The 19640-nt window shown below is 39.8% G+C and overlaps 1 protein-coding gene across 2 annotated transcripts in view; it reads right to left on the minus strand.

The window, feature by feature from the left end:
• Positions 1-19640, minus strand: part of scramb1 (phospholipid scramblase 1) — a 101953-nt gene that overhangs the window by 33141 nt on the left and 49172 nt on the right. The window lies entirely within an intron of this gene.

Consider the following 19640-nt stretch of genomic DNA (forward strand, 5'->3'; position numbering starts at 1 on the left):
TACTAGGACGCAGTGAGTTGTGTTGACTTGAATTTAGTTCGGATATTAATGTAACTTATGTCTGCGTACAGAATGACACTGGTATTTCTATACATTTGTTTCTATTTTTAATGTGTCGTGTGGATGTTAATCTTCGAAAACGGAAACACATCGTGCATATCTAGTGACTAGCCCAGTGTAATTCACTTATACAGACAATCAATTTAGAAATCTGGGAAATGGATGGAGCTTCGAGTGAGGTGGGAAGAATATCGTGCAGGTAGCGTACTGTGGTAGAAGACTGGCAACTGTGTTGGTAATTTTACTCTACAGAACTGCATATGTGGTCCACTCTGTAATCAGCCACAAGTTGATAAATTAATTAATTTTAGTAAAATGTTTACTTTTATAACATCAGGAGCTGTTTAGAGTAAATTAAACTTAACGACACGCTCATTTGAAAATGTAACTTATGGATTTTGTCTTATACTGCCATTACTGGATAATATTGTAGTAAGTGAATTTTTCATAACATTCAATTCATGAAGAGACCAAAAGTATAAAAACATTGCATGAATAAGTAATTAGTCCAACTAGTCGACCATACAAAGTAATACACCTGTCTTCTACTGCTACTCGGCTAAACATCAAGATAAAAACCACTATACGTTCTAACAGTTTGTCATGAATTCCATGTGGATTTGTTCATTATGGACAGTGATGTAATGAACGAACTGTGCGTACATTCCGATGCTGAATTCACAGCTTTCAGGATATCAGAGGTTTGGAATTTCCCATGCAGATACAGAATGTATCTGAAAGGGTGCAGTTACTATCATCATCTGATGTCTTGCCTAACTGCAGGCATGGTGAAATATGTTGTAATCCTTGATACACGTCAGCGAGGTTTAAGGATCAGCAGATGCAAACATAAGGTGGTGTGGGAAGTATTTGTGGTCCCATGATAATAGAAACTTTTAATTTTGGTCTCTCGATCCATGATGCAGGTCAACTCGAGTGCTAGTTTTCCTGCTGTATGAAACCAAGAATGCAAATATGTCTTTGTCGTCGTGCAGTATTTAGAATGTGATTATTTGTTTAAAAATTGGTTTATTTCTGTCTCCTCTTTTCATAGAGTGGATGAAATAAATACATAACTGGGATGTGGTGTCTGTCCATCTTCCTACATTTTATCTCATAAACCAGTGAATGTATTTTTGATTTTATATTGCTTTGGCTACACTAAAAATTTGTTGAGCCAATTCCATTTCATTTCACTCTATCATAAGTAATTTACCTGAATTCACTTTCTCAAAAATTGTCTCATTGTGTAGAAATTTGGTATCTCATTGAAATATAGCTCTCATTAGATTCTGAAACATTTATCTGGAACGTATTGTGTACCAAATATTCAACAGTGCGATGCATAAAAAATTATGGTCGGAAGAAAGACTGAAGAGACCACTCGGAAGACTAGGCATAGATGAGAAGATTATATTAAAATTGATCTTTTTGAAATGGGGTGGGTGGATATGGACTCGATTCATCTGGCTCAGGACAGGGACTGTTGGCTGGCTTGTGTGGGCACAATGAAACTTTATGTTCGATAAAGGTGCAAAATTTCTCGACTAACACAGCTTCACAAGGACTCTGTTCCATGCAGTTAGTTACAGATTTAACAAAGTGAAAGGAAGTATAATTTCTAACTGTATGCAGTTTGGTATCCACAGAGGGATTATGAAATAGGCATCAGTAAATTTTCATTGGGCCACAGTTCAAATCTTTGGCAAGCTCGCGCGCACACAGTAATATCTTCCAGTTTTGCTTTTTTTATGTGCTTATTTGTTTTTTGGTCAATGACACTGTCAGTACTCAAATTATGTATTGTAAAATGTTAGGATGTTTCGTGAATAATGAATCTGAAGTGGTCGTGGTCTAATTTAAAGTATTATCCCAGAATTTTCCTAGTGCGACTGAGGACACCCATAAAAAACATAAGGACAGCTGATCTCAATGAAATTTTAACCCATGACCTCCTGAAGTAGGAATGCTAACCACTTAACAAAGTTCACTTTGCTTTTCTGGTGTGTAAATATAATCTATTGATTATTCATTTAATCATGTGGATATTATTTTTATGATATAAACATGGAGTTTCTGGCAGAACTCATAAAGCCTGCTTTCCTATTGGACAGACTTTCACAAAGATTAGGTCGTGGCTTGTCGTAATCTTATAAGTACATGTAATGTAGTCTTAATCTAAAATTATGATATACCGTTGGGTTGTATGTCATTTACATAGACACGTTTGGACTAGTTTTCCTTTTTTCCAGTGTAATTTGTCATTTGTGCCCCTTATTTCATGCACGTTGGTTTTAAACTAAGCTCTGTTATTTGTTTCATGGCCAAACAATGTCTTACTTTCCATTTATTATACCAATACTGATAAAACTCACTAGACCTTCAATATGTTATCATGCGAGGATGTTCCATGCCGAGCTTCTGTTTTGTAAGTTTAACTTCTTACCAGACTGGAAAGCTTCATGTGTATTTGTGTGACTAACATATTCTTGGCAGTACGACTTTAAATTCCTCACCCGTAAAACCCACCAACATTGGCCAGTTGAATCCATTTCATACCCTGACAACAAATTTTCCAGAAACTCATTTTTATATTAGTTTTCCTTGAAGTTTACCCACAGAAATTCTTTATTGATTTCCGTCATCTAAGCTATGGAAACTGGTTTGATTCCTTGAACAATACTAAGTGAGACCTAAACTAGAGATTCTCTCCTGTGTATTTAATAATGTATCTTGAATTTCTTATTCGTTTTGTAAAGGTCATATTTTTTCTGAGCATTTTATCTACATAACAATTTGAGATATGCAGCATGAAATTGGTCATCTTCATCTTATCTCTTCCAACTGTTTGATCTTACACCAGTTTTCTTGATCACATTGAAAATTATGCAGAATTTGGACCGGTCCTCTCAGTACTGTGATACTCTACCGTAACATTCTCATGCTTTCTGTAAAATCTTTTACTGAAACGTGTGTCAGATTCATTGTAAACATTGCAAAGTAATGCTAAGTGATAACGCAAAGTCTACTTTTCTTCAAATGATTTGTCTACGAAGGCACAACACAAGATAATAATATAATGTAGTGGTGTATCTTTATGTATAATTTCTGATACTATATATTTTCACAATTTGAATTTCTTCTATGGCTCTCCGGTCCGTATTCGGTCCTCTTTTAGGTTATGTTAATAGTTGAAAAAGGAGATTAGGCCTAAATAAGTGGCTGGCTTCCTGATATGTCCGAATAAAGGAACTGTTGTTCCTCCTACAAATGTGTCGATAGGCAAATTAAGTTATTCGTCATTCTGCAGTGTGTTAAATGTATAAGTTGTAACTAATGTTCATGTATTGCGTATTACTAGTGTATTTTGTTTTCCCTGTTTGATGGCTGCACTACACAGTGTGAAAGCGTGTGAATCGTTAGCGACACAAAGTAAGTAACATGATAAAAATACACTTGCAGTAAAAGCTTTAAGAGTTCAGCATTTTACAGGTTTCTTTCGAAAGGCAAAAACAAAAATCAGCTATGCTGGGTTGTGCACGCTTTGTGTAGGACTCGTAAGAGGAATAATACGTAAATATGGAGACCTGGCTGTGATTCAACTGCTTCGGTAGGCTATAGCCTCAGATCGCAAAGCTTTCGTGGGCGGGGGTAAAATTATAAATTTATCGAGGAACATTCTACAGCTACGAAGGATATAGAATCGCTGTTGTTTTGTTTCATTTCCTCGCTTGTTAAATTCGGATTTTGTACAAATCTGCCGATGTATGATATGGGTGGGGGAGGGGCCTTGTTAAAACCGCTTTAAGGCAATGGTGGGCCTTGGGAAAAGTATTATCATATTGTCCCCAAGTATTTTTTTCCCCAATAAAAGTACTGTCTTACAATTTTATACCACTACAATATTTATATTAACAAAATCGAAAACAATTATCTTTTGACATATAAGAGCACAGCCCGGAACTGTTCGTATCTCGCCGTCTGCATGCTAGTTGCGATGGGATTATAATATTAAAATGAATGCTTAAGGAACTGGGTTAAGGGCGCGGAAAGGAATCAGCTGGCTTTGGATAGGATACACTGGTGGGTTCTTGTGAACACGGTAATTAACCTTCAGGTTCTGTAAACGACAGAATCTCTTATAAAATTCTATTAGAACGTCATGTAAAGTTGTACCGATACGAATCAAAACTGACTTCCAATGCATACAGTCCACTCCAAATGTACTCGAATTTGGTTACCTGCTTCGTGAAAACTTAACATGCGAATCGACAGGCTATCGTGAATGTGCGTTGACTTGAAGCACTCGAACAAAAGTAATATATAGAAATCAGTAGCGCCAACATTGGAGATTTTCCAGTGTCACGACTGAGTCATATGCAAGTTACGTATTGCTCATCAGAGCCTCGTAGGATGTGTAAAAATATCTCCCGGTCTCTTTGCTCTGGCCTTTAATACATCCGGATATTGACTATACGCGGGGAACAGGTGAGAAAGACCACGGTCTTTTATGGAGCTTAACGTACAGATATGAAAGTCTTTATCAGTTTTCTGGAAGAAAGGTGAATCATACAAAAATTTGTACGTGACATAAAAATGAGTCTTGATTTATTTACCAACGTTCCTCCGCGCTGCGCGGTGTTACAAACCAGAAGACCCGAATCTAAATATTAGGTAGGCTATCTACAAGATACAAGCTTGTTCGCTAACAAGCAGTAAACAAGTTTGCGCTGTTACGTGGTACTAAAGTCGAAGAGACGTCATGATCACATACACTAAACATTCCAGCTTCTAAGGATATGGGGTGTGTAACACGGCACTGTCTCACCACTTCCGGTGGGCCTCCTGTTGGTCACAACACTAACACGTTAAAAATAAACGAAGCAAATAAAAGGCATTGATGTTCGGATCATCGCCCTGATGATGGAAGCAGCAACGATCTCCGAAACGTTGGTAAACGTCTACCAGACTACACAGCGCAACAACCCAGAAGACAGAAATCTTCATACTCTGACGACGGAGGCAGTATGACCTCTGAAACGTTGGTAAACATCGACCAGACTACACAGCGCAACAACCCAGAAGACAGAAATCTTCATACTCTGATGACGGAGGCAGTATGACCTCTGAAACGTTGGTAAACATCGACCAGACTACACAGCGCAACAACCCAGAAGACAGAAATCTTCATACTCTGACGACGGAGGCAGTATGACCTCTGAAACGTTGGTAAACATCGACCAGACTACACAGCGCAACAACCCAGAAGACAGAAATCTTCATACTCTGATGACGGAGGCAGTATGACCTCTGAAACGTTGGTAAACATCGACCAGACTACACAGCGCAACAACGCAGAAGACGGAAATCTTCATACTCTGATGACGGAGGCAGTATGACCTCTGAAACGTTGGTAAACATCGACCAGACTACACAGCGCAACAACCCAGAAGACAGAAATCTTCATACTCTGATGACGGAGGCAGTATGACCTCTGAAACGTTGGTAAACATCGACCAGACTACACAGCGCAACAACGCAGAAGACGGAAATCTTCATACTCTGATGACGGAGGCAGTATGACCTCTGAAACGTTGGTAAACATCGACCAGACTACACAGCGCAACAACCCAGAAGACAGCCATCTTTGAAAAACGAAAGCTGTCAGCTGTAAAGTAACAGTTCTTCCAGTTGTGGCGTGATATTTTCTAAATACACACTGTCCTGAATTAATAATAAAAATACGTATTGACACTCCATAATGATCGCTTCATGCATGAAGAAGCCCTTGACTGCAGAGGGCATCTTTGATAGGCCCCCCTTCGCTTTTCTCCACAGATGTCGAACGGTAAATTTGTAACTGGCGTGGGCACGAGGGCCGTTGTTGACTCGACTATGACGTTTGAGCGTAAGAATGTACAAAAAAGATAACAGTTTCCATCCGGCACTTCGTTTCCTTTAAGATGTTAGATGTCAAGAGCTGCTGATGACAGTGACTCACCTCTCCTCAATGGCGGTCAGTTGTAAACAGTATTAGCCGATCAGAGTTCGTCTTGGTGGTATTTTCAGTGTAGGAAATGTACGACGAACGATTAGAAGTTTTGTCTCACTGGTGATCTGAGCCAACGTGTGTTTATTCCTGTACATAATGCTAATTGGAATTTGTGTGCTCGTATAAATTAACCTTCGAAGAGTAACCTATTACCGACCAGCGAACACTGAAAGACTACGTCGTTTGTGTGATGCAGACATCTCCCTATAACATTTCCTTTTAACTATGAAAAGGCTTTTCCTATATGACGAAAATCGACTTTTATAATTATCGATCTTCTTACACATGACATGTTCGTTTAACCGAATTGCGTTTTGACATTGGGGACCAAGAAACAAGCGTACAAATGAGTGTTCTTGGCTCATCCCGTGCTCTTAGCGAGATTTCTAGTTTACAGACATCAGCCACTTAACAGTTCTTAAGAAGATACATCTCAAATTACGGTACACACTTCACACAAAATAGGCCTTCCATCCTTCATCTGTCATATGTGAAGGTGTCGCTTAATCAAATTAACATTAAGACAAAGACCACTTCAAATTAACACCATCTCCATAGAGCAGAGCCGTCCTTGAAAAACTAGCCAAGAAATTCACCGCCTTTTATAAATCTGAATGTTCATTTCGCCTACCGTGTCCATAAGGAATCACCACTAGGCCCTATCCTGATCGAGGTAAATCCACACTCCCTCCTACCCTATTTCTTTAAGATCCGTTTTAATATTATCGCATCGACGTCTGAACTTCCGAGTAGGCTCTTCCTTCCAGGAAAATGTTGGACTTGTTCCTTACTTCACCAATGCGCTCTACATACTCTACCCATCCCATCCTCCTTGAATTGGTTATTCTAATAATATCGGCTGAACCTCCTCGTCACGAACCCTTCATCCCCGTATTTTAAATAAAATAAGTGGATTTAAGTCATGAGGATATCATCGAGTGTTTTCAGAGGACGCTTTGTATCACCGGTTGTCTTAGAGTCAGGACACTATAATGAAAGGTAGGCCGGCCATTCCTGGCTCTGTCTCACAGAAAATCAATGTTCCAGCATCAACTTTGTCACTGCGGGAGACTTCTTGTCCGAGCCAACCTATAAACTACAAAATTTTGGTAATAATTCCATACGGCACCTGAATTTATTACTCAATCAAACATTAAATTGCACAGTGCCGGAAACCTATTAAATTATTGTTCGCCGTTTAAACATCCTAGTTTTTGTAAGAACTAAGTAACGGTTTCGTGAAAAAAGGACGTACCTCAATATTTACCATATTTTCTTTCCGAAGGAATAGTAGATTATGTCTTTTGTTTATCTTCAGTGTACACTATGCACAAAAATAGACCACTGACTTGTAAAATTGTGCATTTTAATTTCTGTGAACTCATCTGTATACGTGGAGATATTCACAGAAATTGTGTGTCTTACAGATTCGAAATATTTCACGTATGCGTTCTGTGTAAAAATGTGTCTTAATACGTAAATAAATTATTTATTCCTAAATGCTGTTTCATAACTAGAGAAAACTATGTTACTACATTTAGTATATCATCAGATATTCCACTCCTTCATCCTTCGGAATTAATTGTTCCCAAGTTGGTATTGTTGGAAGTATCACAACATTTCGTATCTCACAGTTGTTAACCCTGTTGTGAATGCATTCTCTTTCGAAAACTTACTTTACAACCCGCAACGAATCACTTTATTTTCATATGTTAAGATTTAGAAATATTAATAATAAATACCATCCGCCCTCTATTGTCATTAACAAAACTAATTTTACCTTTTGCTTAATATACGAGTCGTTGTGAAACTTGGTCTCTGAACCTAAGAGAAGGGTCGGCGGTGTTTCAGAACAGAATTCCGACGAGAATATTTGGACCCAAGAGTGAGGATATAACAGGATTGAGAGAACTACATTAAAGACAAGCTTAATAATTTGAGCTCTTCAGAAGATAATTGTAGGATGATCTTATCTAAGATGATAAGATTCGCGGAGATTATCGAACGTTCAGAGAACAACATGCAGTTTCGTCTGAAAGTCTGAACTTAGGAATTTTAGCGTAGGCGGGAGAATAATATTAAAGTGAATCTTAAAGACACCAATGTGAGGATGTGAACTGGATTGATGTGTCTCAGAATAGGGTCCAGTGGTCCAGAGGACTGCAATGAATTTCTGATTTCATGAAAAGCGGGAAATTATTTATCTGAGCTGCTATTAATTTATCAGGAAGGACTATTCTGTGGAGTAAGAAGATTTAACATAAACTCTGAGAACTCCTGATTCGTATTCGGGAGGTCCTAGGTTCAAATCTTGACTCGGAAACCGCCTATCCTGACAAGTTTTTTATAGTTCTCAATCTTTCCAGGTAAATGCCGGGATTGTGCGTTCAACTAGGCCACGACCGCTTCCTTCCAAATCATTTCCATTTCATTATTCACTTTAAGTAGTTTCGAAGATGAAACATGTCACAAACAGAGGCGGCCTCTCCATTATACGTTATTTTTTACGCATTTTGGAAAGGACACACGAAACCTACGTCTTGAAGGTCTTGGAATTTTGCGTTGTACGAGGCTACAAATGCAAAGTTTTAGAACACTGATTCGTGCGTATTTTAAAGATATCATAGTAATATTTTAATATTTTCCGTCACATCACAATTTTTAAAGATAATAAAATATTTAAAATATCATTCGATGCGGAACGTGAAATGATATTTTAAATATTTTATTATCTTATTAAAATTGTGATTTGACGGAAAATATTAAAATATTAACCTAATTCACAATATGACGCAAATATACTACCTTATATCATAGTAAGTAATCAATTGAACTTAAATCAGCTGGCGTATAACATTTGTAGAAAAGAAAATGTTGGAATATTTATTTGCATGTTATTTCAGTCTCACTATTCAGCATTCCTTTGTGAATATGAAGCAGAGTTAAAAGGCACTTGCCAAGAAGCGTCTTTCTGCAATAGTTGTTTGGAGGTCGTGCTGCCTTGATGCAATGATAAATACCTCCGGGGCTAGATGACGATTTACCAAGGCCCGTTCTTGAATTGCTCAGTTCTGTGCCGTAGAAAGACGGAAAACCTCCGATTTTACATCAACTGTGGCCCGAAACTACTGAATCACATCTCAAGGGATCCAATCGTTTTGTACGTATAAGCAGCTGCAAAGGCAAGCTTGCCCCACGCCATGATTAAGGGAGAAATTGTTCCCCTCCTGGGAATCGAACCCCGTAGACATTCACTTTACATCGTGGCCTATTCCAGGAGTTCATAAATGTATTTGGCCAGAGGGACTTCAGGGAAGAGAACCACTAGGAAGACCTTGGTGTAGATGGAAGGATAATATTAAGAGAGAACCTTGAAGAAATCGTGAGGATGTGAACTGGATTTATTTTGTCCAGGAAAGAGTCCAGTGGTGTCCAGTTGTGAACACGACAAGTAACCTTTCTTTTTCTTTAAAATGCTGTAAATTTATTGATCAGCTAAGCGACTATCAGTTTCTGAATAAATACCCCCTCCATAGAATACTTCCAATCAAAACATGTATAATCAATAATTAGCCTTTTTCCGTGATTAATACAAATTAGCGTGGGCTGGGTGTCTGATTGTGTGTTGACTTCATCAGAGGGTATTTGGGGGCAGTTTGAAGACGCCTGCTGGAGATTCCTCGAGGCTGAGGATGGAGGTACGTTCCTTCGGAACGCTGTATGCAACCAACGCAAGAAATCTTCACCGCCGTGAGAACTTCAAGCCTCGTGGTATGTATGTTAAGAAAGCTAATCTACTTTTGTATAATTTAATACTCTGCAGTTATGCGTAATTCTGATTTTATGACCTTGAAATCTTGTATGGCAGCGTAATAATAATTTAGACAAATATTCAACTTTCCTTGTGGTACTTTTTATAAGATTCGAAAAGAAGTGTAGTCATGTCTGTGATTGGCTATACACTTGAATCTGATAACTGATTATCCACTGGCTCGAAGCTCCTGTCGCTTTGAATACATATAGAGGCCTCTAGGTCAATTTAAACATTCTGAATTCCGTCAATAGATACAATCCCCCGGTCCCCACCGCTCATGAGGTCTTTTGGACCCTAGACTCGTCTAGATGCGGTGGCGAGGAGAGATAACGAACCCTGTCCCTACTGGAGACAATAAAACCTTGGTCGTCCAGCCCGTAGGGAGTGATTTGGTTTCCCTACTAATTAGCTGATTTCAAATACTCTTTCTTGTAAAATTATCTACAAAGTACGAATGAAAGGAATAAATTAGAATTTAAATAAAACGAAGAACTATGATAACGAATTCTCCTAATGTGTATAGTTTATATTGTATGACAGAGTATTTTCGCTGTCCTGATGCACTGGAAAGTACGTGGGAGAAGTTTTGAAAGTCCTATTGTATTTCAAATCTAAAACTTCTTGACGATGGTGAAGAGTCAATTGAATAAAAATTTTCTTGGATATTATCCATCGTCTAGTAAATATAAAACGTAAAACGACGTTTCGGAGATGGGACTCTATCTCCGTCTTCAGGTTCCTACACAGTTGGGCCCACTAGATAGAGCTAATCCCTATCTCCGGACTTTTTCCTTGGATATTATCCATCGTCTAGTAAATATAAAACGTAAAACGACGTTTCGGAGATGGGACTCTATCTCCGTCTTCAGGTTCCTACACAGTTGGGCCCACTACATAGAGCTAATCCCTATCTCCGGACTTTTTCCTTGGATATTATCCATCGTCTAGTAAATATAAAACGTAAAACGACGTTTCGGAGATGGGACTCTATCTCCGTCTTCAGGTTCCTACACAGTTGGGCCCACTACATAGAGCTAATCCCTATCTCCGGACTTTTTCCTTGGATATTATCCATCGTCTAGTAAATATAAAACGTAAAACGACGTTTCGGAGAGAAAATTTTTATTCAATTGTCCTATTGTATTATCCATTTAAATCAAAGTGTAAACTACGTGTAACCAATAACTCTCTGTTTTGCTCACATGGTATATATTCAGAGTACGCCTCTCAGAATAAATAGCGATTTACCTAAACATTAACCGACTGTTGATTGTAATGGTGACACGTTACGTTTTCTTTGAGGTTGGAAATGAATTTTTTAAATATCATTCAGATAACTTCTTTCTTCAAAAAGGTTATTCATTCCTGCCACTGTTTGAATTCGTCCTCCACTAGAAACGTTCTGTCCTTGAGACACAACGCCATTTTGCAATGTGAACAGTAAACAACTGTCATAAATCAGTCCTACCAACTTAGACAATAATAACCATGCTGTCAATCTCTGAGTGTTGAAGAATTACAAGTAGTACGTGTTTACTATATCCTGTAAAGAGTTTAAGGAAGCCCTGTAGTATATAGTGAGTGCGAACTGAGTCATTCCTCGATAAAGATGGCTCAGTCAGAGCGACTTATCATTCTTTTGTCCACCAGTGCTTCAGGTGGGCTTGCGATATCAGGAATATTATCCACATCGCCGATATTAACTTTGATGCTTATTATTATAAGCTTTAAAACAAAAGAATGTAAAAAGAACTTAGTCTAAAACATTTCTTCGGCTGGTTTTACAATAAACCCACCTATAAAAATTCAAAGGTATCTGACCATATTTCGCACAGGGAGACGAAATATTGCATGGTCTTTCTGGGTTGTGACATCGCGTGGTTGTGTAGGTGGCTACAGGTCAGCTTAGCACATAGCTGGGTGTACATTCGAATCGAGTACCTTTATAACGCACGTCTGAATCCTCTCTTGCCTTCTGAATGTTCTCTACTTGCTGGTTAGTTGGCTTTAAGCCACGAAAAGACAAGTAGATTCTTGGCTTGTGTGGTCGTATTTATGAAACAGGTATTCTTGTGTATCCTGATTTGCTTTTTATGGAGTTGAATTATGTCCATCCTTCGATTCAAGTAAAACAAGTGCTGATATGCCTAAACTCTTACACATTCTTATGGACGCATAATAAATGCTCGTGGAACGCGTATAAGAAGTCTGCAGGAGGCATCTAAGAGGCCTTAACGTGATCATTTCTGTGCCCACTTCTTGGCTCTTATTATTTAAGGTGGCTTGGCTGTTGTCAATCACACAGTTCAATTGACTTGAACTTAATTTAATTAAACTGAATAATTTATTAACCTGTGGAAGCTTTCAGCAAAGGCACGGAAAGGAAGACATCTGTGAAACACGTGATAAACGCCTAGTTCATATAAGGTAATGCACGGTACACGGATTTATTATTTAGTGTTCTGTCTGAGGACAGGTCCATAAGAACAGGATCCTTATATCCTTTTCTCGGACTGGGACCTGTTCATATACGTTCTTGGCAGATGATCCAGAAGTGGTTTGCCATTGCCTTCTTCTGTGTGTGAATGGAGTAATTGTTGGGATGCCACGGAGGAAAACTCCGTGTTGCCTAGACCACGGCCTTGCCCAACACAAGTTATAAATTCGAACCCGAGACCCCAGGATTACAAGGCCAGCGTTCTAACCGCTAGACCACCTCATCTTATTATTATTCAGTGTTCTGTGTGACGACAGGTCCATATGAACAGGATCCTTCCATCCTTTTCTCGGACTGGGACCTGTTCATATACGTTCTTGGCAGATGATCCAGAAGTGGTTTGCCATTGCCTTCTTCTGTGTGTGAATGGAGTAATTGAAACCGGGGAAGCCCCCGGAGGAAAACTCCGTGTTGCCTAGACCACGGCCTTGCCCAACACAAGTTATAAATTCGAACCCGAGACCCCAGGATTACAAGGCCAGCGTTATAACCGCTAGACCACCTCATCTTATTATTATTTAGTGTTCTGTCTGAGGACAGGTCCATATGAACAGGATCCTTCCATCCTTTTCTCGGACTGGGACCTGTTCATATACGTTCTTGGCAGATGATCCAGAAGTGGTTTGCCATTGCCTTCTTCTGTGTGTGAATGGAGTAATTGTTGGGATGCCACGGAGGAAAACTCCGTGTTGCCTAGACCACGGCCTTGCCCAGCACAAGTTATAAATTCGGGCACCGCCGGGAATCGAACCCGAGACCCCAGGATTACAAGGCCAGCGTTCTAACAGAAGAAAATTATAGTTGAAACCTTCTAAATAATAATTTTCGGCTCGTTCTGTTCTTGAAACTTTAAAACTTAGTTGCGATACAAAAATATAAGATCGATTACATGATGAGCAATGATTATGTGATCATTAAAGGACATGTCCGAAACAATTATGACTGCCTCTCAAAGATCGAAATGAGTCTGCCTGATGGTGTAGTAAAAATCAAGTTGGTAAAACTGTGGCTGTTGTTTGATTAGTTGCTTGTCAGTCCACCGAACGGCGCTTCCGTACTGAGTGTTGGTTCAGGCGACGCAGTTGTAAATGAAAAACGTATCTCTTTAGTATTTCTTCTGTACATTGTACTTAATTGAGCGTTATATATGCTTTGTGCTAACCATGGCAACACTGCGAAGTGCGCGTAGGTGGAGAATAAACGACGAAGGAAAGGAAAGAGTGCAATAAAACTTCTCATTCGAAAAAAATCAGAGGCTTCGCAGATAATCCAACACATACTAAGCGTCTTATCTCTGTTCTTTATCATTTCTTCCTTTCTATTGCCCAATCCCCATTGTTTTTCCTGTTCATACGCATTGACTGTGATGTAAGTCTCACTCTGGTCTGTATCTGTCCACTAAAACACCCACAGTTTTACAGGAAGCTCGAGATGAACGTTGTAGAATTTCTTAAAATCTCATATCATACAAATAAAATGCATGTGACAAACTTTAGATCTTATAAAAATACAGAACTGGGACTATTATGAGCCGGGATAGCTCAGTATAGTGACTGGACGACCGGGGTTCGATCCCCGACAAGGACAGAGGATTTTTCTAATAGCCTCTAAGCTCTGGGGCCCACCCAGCCTCCTCTACAATGGGTACCGGGGTCCTTTCCCGGGGGTAAAGCCGGCCACGGCGTGACGCTGACCACTAACCCCATCTAGTGCCGAGGTTAAGAATGAGTAGGAGCTATACCTCCTCTCCCCTCAAGCGCCTACATGGCGTTTAGTGGGAAAAACTTTACGTTTTAATAGGATTGTTATTTGAAAAGATTTTTCAATGTAAACCGGCCTAACAAGATAACGTGAAACAATTTATGAACCTAGACAGTATATAGACAGGCCTATCTTTCCAGTTTATTCCATTGGCAGAAGAACGATTTACGAGTCTGTTCCCGCGTAGTATCTGCACTGTTAATTAACTCTGTCAACAATGTTTCTGTATATGCAATAAATTAGCGTCAAGATCAATGCTGCAGATTAAAAGCAACAGAAAATGTTCTCGAATGAAGAACATTTTTTCCAGTCCTAACAGTGCCTCATATAATCAGATCCCCGACTTTTATAGAACCCGAAATTTCATTACCTTTTTCGCAATAGCCCACAATTAGGGGCAATTTGTTACCTGACGAGATTCGAACAGAAGTCTCCCGAATACGAGGCAAAATTTTTAACCAGTACAAAGTGACGTTCGGTTATTGTTTTTAAAAAAAACTGTCCCTTCTTCTGAGATCTATTTCCGGAAAAGGAAATTTTAGAAACAGCTGAAATTTGTGAATTGGAACCTAGGAGCGAGTCATTTACCAAAAGTTTGCTGAAAGTGATGGCAGCAGGCCGCGTACAGTATACCCCAAATAAAATATCACTACAGTATGAAACACAGGAAAGTCGATGTCACTACACTACTCATAACTAGAAAATTAACACTAAAGAGAGTTTTAGATAATTTTATCTTCTTCACAACTATTCGGTCCTCTTACAATTCTTCCACTGCTCACAGACCATCGAGTTCTGTCACATCACTCAATTCATCGCTTCCGCTCCATTATAAGTGACACAGCGTGACAAGGCGTGACCACAAATAAAGACGAAACAATTAGTGTTAAAATTCGAAGAAGATTTGAAAAGTGTGTCTAAGCGTGACCAGGAGTGACATACTGTAAGGGCGTGACGAACTGTGAACATCAGTATCAAAACGTCACAAAAAATTTCAAAACGTTACATATCCTAACAAAATCCACTGAACAAACTTAACCTAACCTAAGCCAACCTAACCTAACCTTATCCAACCAATCCTAACCTAACCTAACCTTATCCAACCAATCCTAACCTAACCTAACCTAACCTTATCCAACCAATCCTAACCTAACCTAATCTAATCTAACCTAACCCAACCTAAACTAACCTAACCTAACCTAACCCAACCTAACCTAACCTTATCCAACCAATCCTAACCCAACCTAACCTAACCTAACCTTATCCAACCAATCCTAACCCAACCTAACCTAACCTTATCCAACCAATCCTAACCTAACCCAACCTAACCTAACCTAACCTAATCTAACCTAACCTAACCTAACCTAACCTTATCCAACCAATCCTAACCTAACCCAACCTAACCTAATCTAACCTAACCTTATCCAACCAATCCTAACCCAACCTAACCTAACCTAACCTTATCCAACCAATCCTAACCTAACCCAACCTAACCTAATCTAACCTAACCTAATCTAACCTAACCTAACCTAACCTAACCTTATCCAACCAATCCTAACCTAACCCAACCTAACCTAACCTAACCTAACCTTATCCAACCAATCCTAACCTAACCCAACCTAACCTAATCTAACCTAACCTAATCTAACCTAACCTAACCTAACCTTATCCAACCAATCCTAACCTAACCCAACCTAACCTAACCTAACAAAATAACCCAACCTAACTTAATCTAGTTAGTGTCACTTTGTACAGAGCTCGGACAGGTTCATTTCACTGATTGTTCGTAACAGATGCTCTAATGGCATACCATTCATTCATCACACAGACAAGGCATTCAGCTCTTCGCATCCAAAGGCGTTACCCTTCTGTACCCAGCGGCAGCTGCTCAAGGATAAGCCAATGACAGGTCTCGGCAAAGAAAACTATCATTTACTGCAAACCCACACAAATTATATTAGTTCCCTATTACATTTTCTCAGCTATGGCAATGTAACACTATTAAACCGGTTTAATGGTTCGTATTCGATAGGTCCCGGGTTAAAGTCTCGGCCCGGAGACCAGCCTTGAGTTTTTCGTAGTTTTCCTCAGTCACTTATGAATGCTTAAAATTTGGCCACCGTTATTTCTTTCCATATCCGATGCAATTTCAAAAAATCTCTCATTCGACGCTATAAAGCATAAGCTACTGACAGAATCTTTAAATAGACAAAACATTAGGACAGATGATGCAAAGAGGGGAATGGCGACGGGTCGATGACATTTTGAAACCGAGACACTCATTCGGTTCAAAATTAACAATCAAGGTCAATGACGAATGCAAAATCGAAAAATAAAGTATATCAAATCTAAAAATCCTTGACGATGGTGAAGAGTCAATTGAATAAAAATTTCCTTGGATATTATCCATCGTCTAGTAAATATAAAACGTAAAACGACGTTTCGGAGATGGGACGAGGTCCGGAGATAGGGATTAGCTCTATCTAGTGGGCCCAACTGTGTAGGAACCTGAAGACGGACATAGAGTCCCATCTCCGAAACGTCGTTTTACGTTTTATATTTACTAGACGATGGATAATATCCAAGGAAAAAGTCCGGAGATAGGGATTAGCTCTATCTAGTGGGCCCAACTGTGTAGGAACCTGAAGACGGAGATAGAGTCCCATCTCCGAAACGTCGTTTTACGTTTTATATTTACTAGACGATGGATAATATCCAAGTAAATTTTTATTCAATCGAAAAATAAAGCGTTTGGAGAATGAAATGTATTTACCGCTCTTCTGTTCGGATCGTGAAGCTGTAGACTGAGTGTAGGCCCGTTTCTTACCGTAATGTGAAGTTCCCGTTTGTTATGACGTCACACGAGTTTGGGCCACAGAACAATAGACGAGCCCTGCGCAATGACACAGCATTACGTAAGACTGTTTCCAGTAGGTTGCCCTCTAGTGCATCGGAGTTTCTACAGCGCTGGGTAACACGTTATACTTTGAAACGCCTCGGAACTTCCTTCTTCATTACAATAGAAAGGACCTAGAAAAGTCTGCGTTTGTTTCTCCTCAATTTTAAACTGTCGTGGGAAAATAAAATAAAAAAACTAATAGCTTATTCTAATGTAATGTAAGCTACAAATTCTGAGCTGGTTAAATTTCTGTTCATTCTTGTTGAATGTGGGTCACGCGTGAAAGGACAGACAGGAAGAATCAGAGAAAAATACAGGAAGTGTGCACACACGGTCACAAATCTGAAGCGTTCGTCTTAATTTGACCTTTTTAAATGGTACCAGCGGTGACAGATTTTTCTGTCATCTATGACCTATGCGCCAGTCTTGGTAAATGATGACGTAACCACGGAGGATTCTTCGTGTGGTAGCCATTATTATTGTTCGATTACAACCAAACTCGGCAGCGTGGACAACGTTTACTAAAACTCCATCGACATCAAATTTAATAGAATTTCGTTCAGCTTTTCTCGAGATGTCACTTGTGGACAGACGAATATGGAAAATGGAATTGGCGAATTTTTATAACTTGTAATAGCGAATTCATGTAAGAAAGAATAATAAATTGATAATTACAGAAAGAATGAAACGAGCGAAAGAAGACTCTGTGTTAACCCATGGCATCGCTTGCCAGGTTGAACCTCCATCCTATTTGTTGAGGGAAGCTTCCAAGGTACTACCCTTGTTCTGGCTTCGCTCTCAGTAAACATGAGCATTATTCGGACCCTGTAATCCTTTGAGACTACGCCGACATAAATAAAATGCAAATGAACCTCTCCCCCCCACCTCAACACACCTACAAACTGACAGAAGACTCATTACGTCCCGTTAGCGCGGCAGCCATGTTCCGTGTACGCGAGAACAAGGCAACTCCTCTCTTGTTTCGCCTGGCTTTTCCAAATTACTTTCATTTGTAAACTGCTTTTTCCTAATGAAGATGACTGTCTTCTGGATTGTTGGGACGTGTAGTCTGCTAAAAGTTTATCGGCGTTTAAGACGTGTTTGCTGTCTCCGTGATCAGGGCAATCGAATTTTCCTTCAGAATCCATCGTCTCGTCGAACGAAATCTCAAAATTCTACGGAATACACGTTTCGAAATTTCTGCAATAAAAAATTTTGATTTGAAAGTTGCAGGCTACTTCAGAGTATTTCGGTGTCTACTAGAACGTTCTGTGCGAGTTTGTCTTTGAAGTTCACTTAATGCAGCCACAGATACACACCTATTGTAAAAAAAAAACTAATCACACCACACAGAGTAATAAATTGTTTCATCTCGTATTCTGTGAAGTACATACCGTATCGAAAAATTTTGGCATCAAGTAAAATTTGTATATACGAGGTGCGATCGGAAAGTTTCAAGACTGCGCGTATAAAAACCCGTACACTTATCTCAGGTATTAAATTCATCCATCACCCTCGAAGTAGTTCCCCTGGGAGTGAACACAACGATCCCAGCGCCGCTGCCAAGCCTCGAAGCATCCCTGGAAATCTTTCTTTGTCAGCCTGTCAAGCACCATCTGCGATTCTGCCTGAATCTCTTCTATCGTCTCAAATCTCCTTCCCTTTAGCTGAATTTTCATCTTTGGGAAGAGGAAGAAGTCACACGGAGCTTAGAAAGGAAGTTGGGGTCGGTTCTTGCAAGATCTTTGAGCTCCTGACAAACGAGAAGTCGATTCTGCTTCTGGTCCTCAGACAGGATGCGTCGCATGTGGAGTTCTTCCTTTAGAATCAGCTGACAGGTCCCATAGCCTATCCCAACAATGTCGCACAAGTCGTTGATGGTACGACGTCGATCTTCGTAACATTTTCGGGCGTTGTGCTCGAAGATGGTCGTCCAGAACGCTCGTCATCATCGACAGAGGTTCGGCCATTTTTAAAACGTGAATGCCACACAAACGTTTGTGCACGACCCATCGCGGACTCCCCAAATGCTTGCTTTAGCATTTCATAGGTTTCCGTAGCCGTTTTGGCGAGTCTTTGGCAAGAGATTCAGGCAGAATCGCAGATGGTGCTTGACAGGCTGACAAAGAAAGATTTCCAGGGATGCTTCCAGGCTTGGCAGCGGCGCTGGGATCGTTGTGTTCACTCCCAGGGGAACTACTTCGAGGGTGATAGATGAATTTAATACCTGAGATAAGTGTACGGGTTTTTATACGGGCAGTCTTGAAACCTTCCGATCGCACCTCGTACAGAAGCGTCTGGATTTTATACAGCCTGATCCAAATGTCACGCAACCCATATTAAAATATTTATTGATGGTTGAAATTCAATACAACTCGAGTGGATTAATTCCCACGTAAAGTCGCTGTGACTTTGTGGGAGCCCACTTTCAACAGTTCGGAGTTCATTTCACAAGTGCAGCGAGTGTTAAGTGCCGAGCAGTACCTGGCATCTTGTTCTTACTTAACTTTCCACAACGAGTCTAGGGATACGCCTCCAGATTTTCCTGTGCCAATAA

This window comes from Zootermopsis nevadensis, unplaced genomic scaffold (assembly GCF_977971745.1).
Source record: "Zootermopsis nevadensis isolate Lab colony 2312 unplaced genomic scaffold, Znev_1.0 Znev_ptg000003l, whole genome shotgun sequence".
Classification (NCBI taxonomy): Eukaryota; Metazoa; Arthropoda; class Insecta; order Blattodea; family Termopsidae; genus Zootermopsis; species Zootermopsis nevadensis.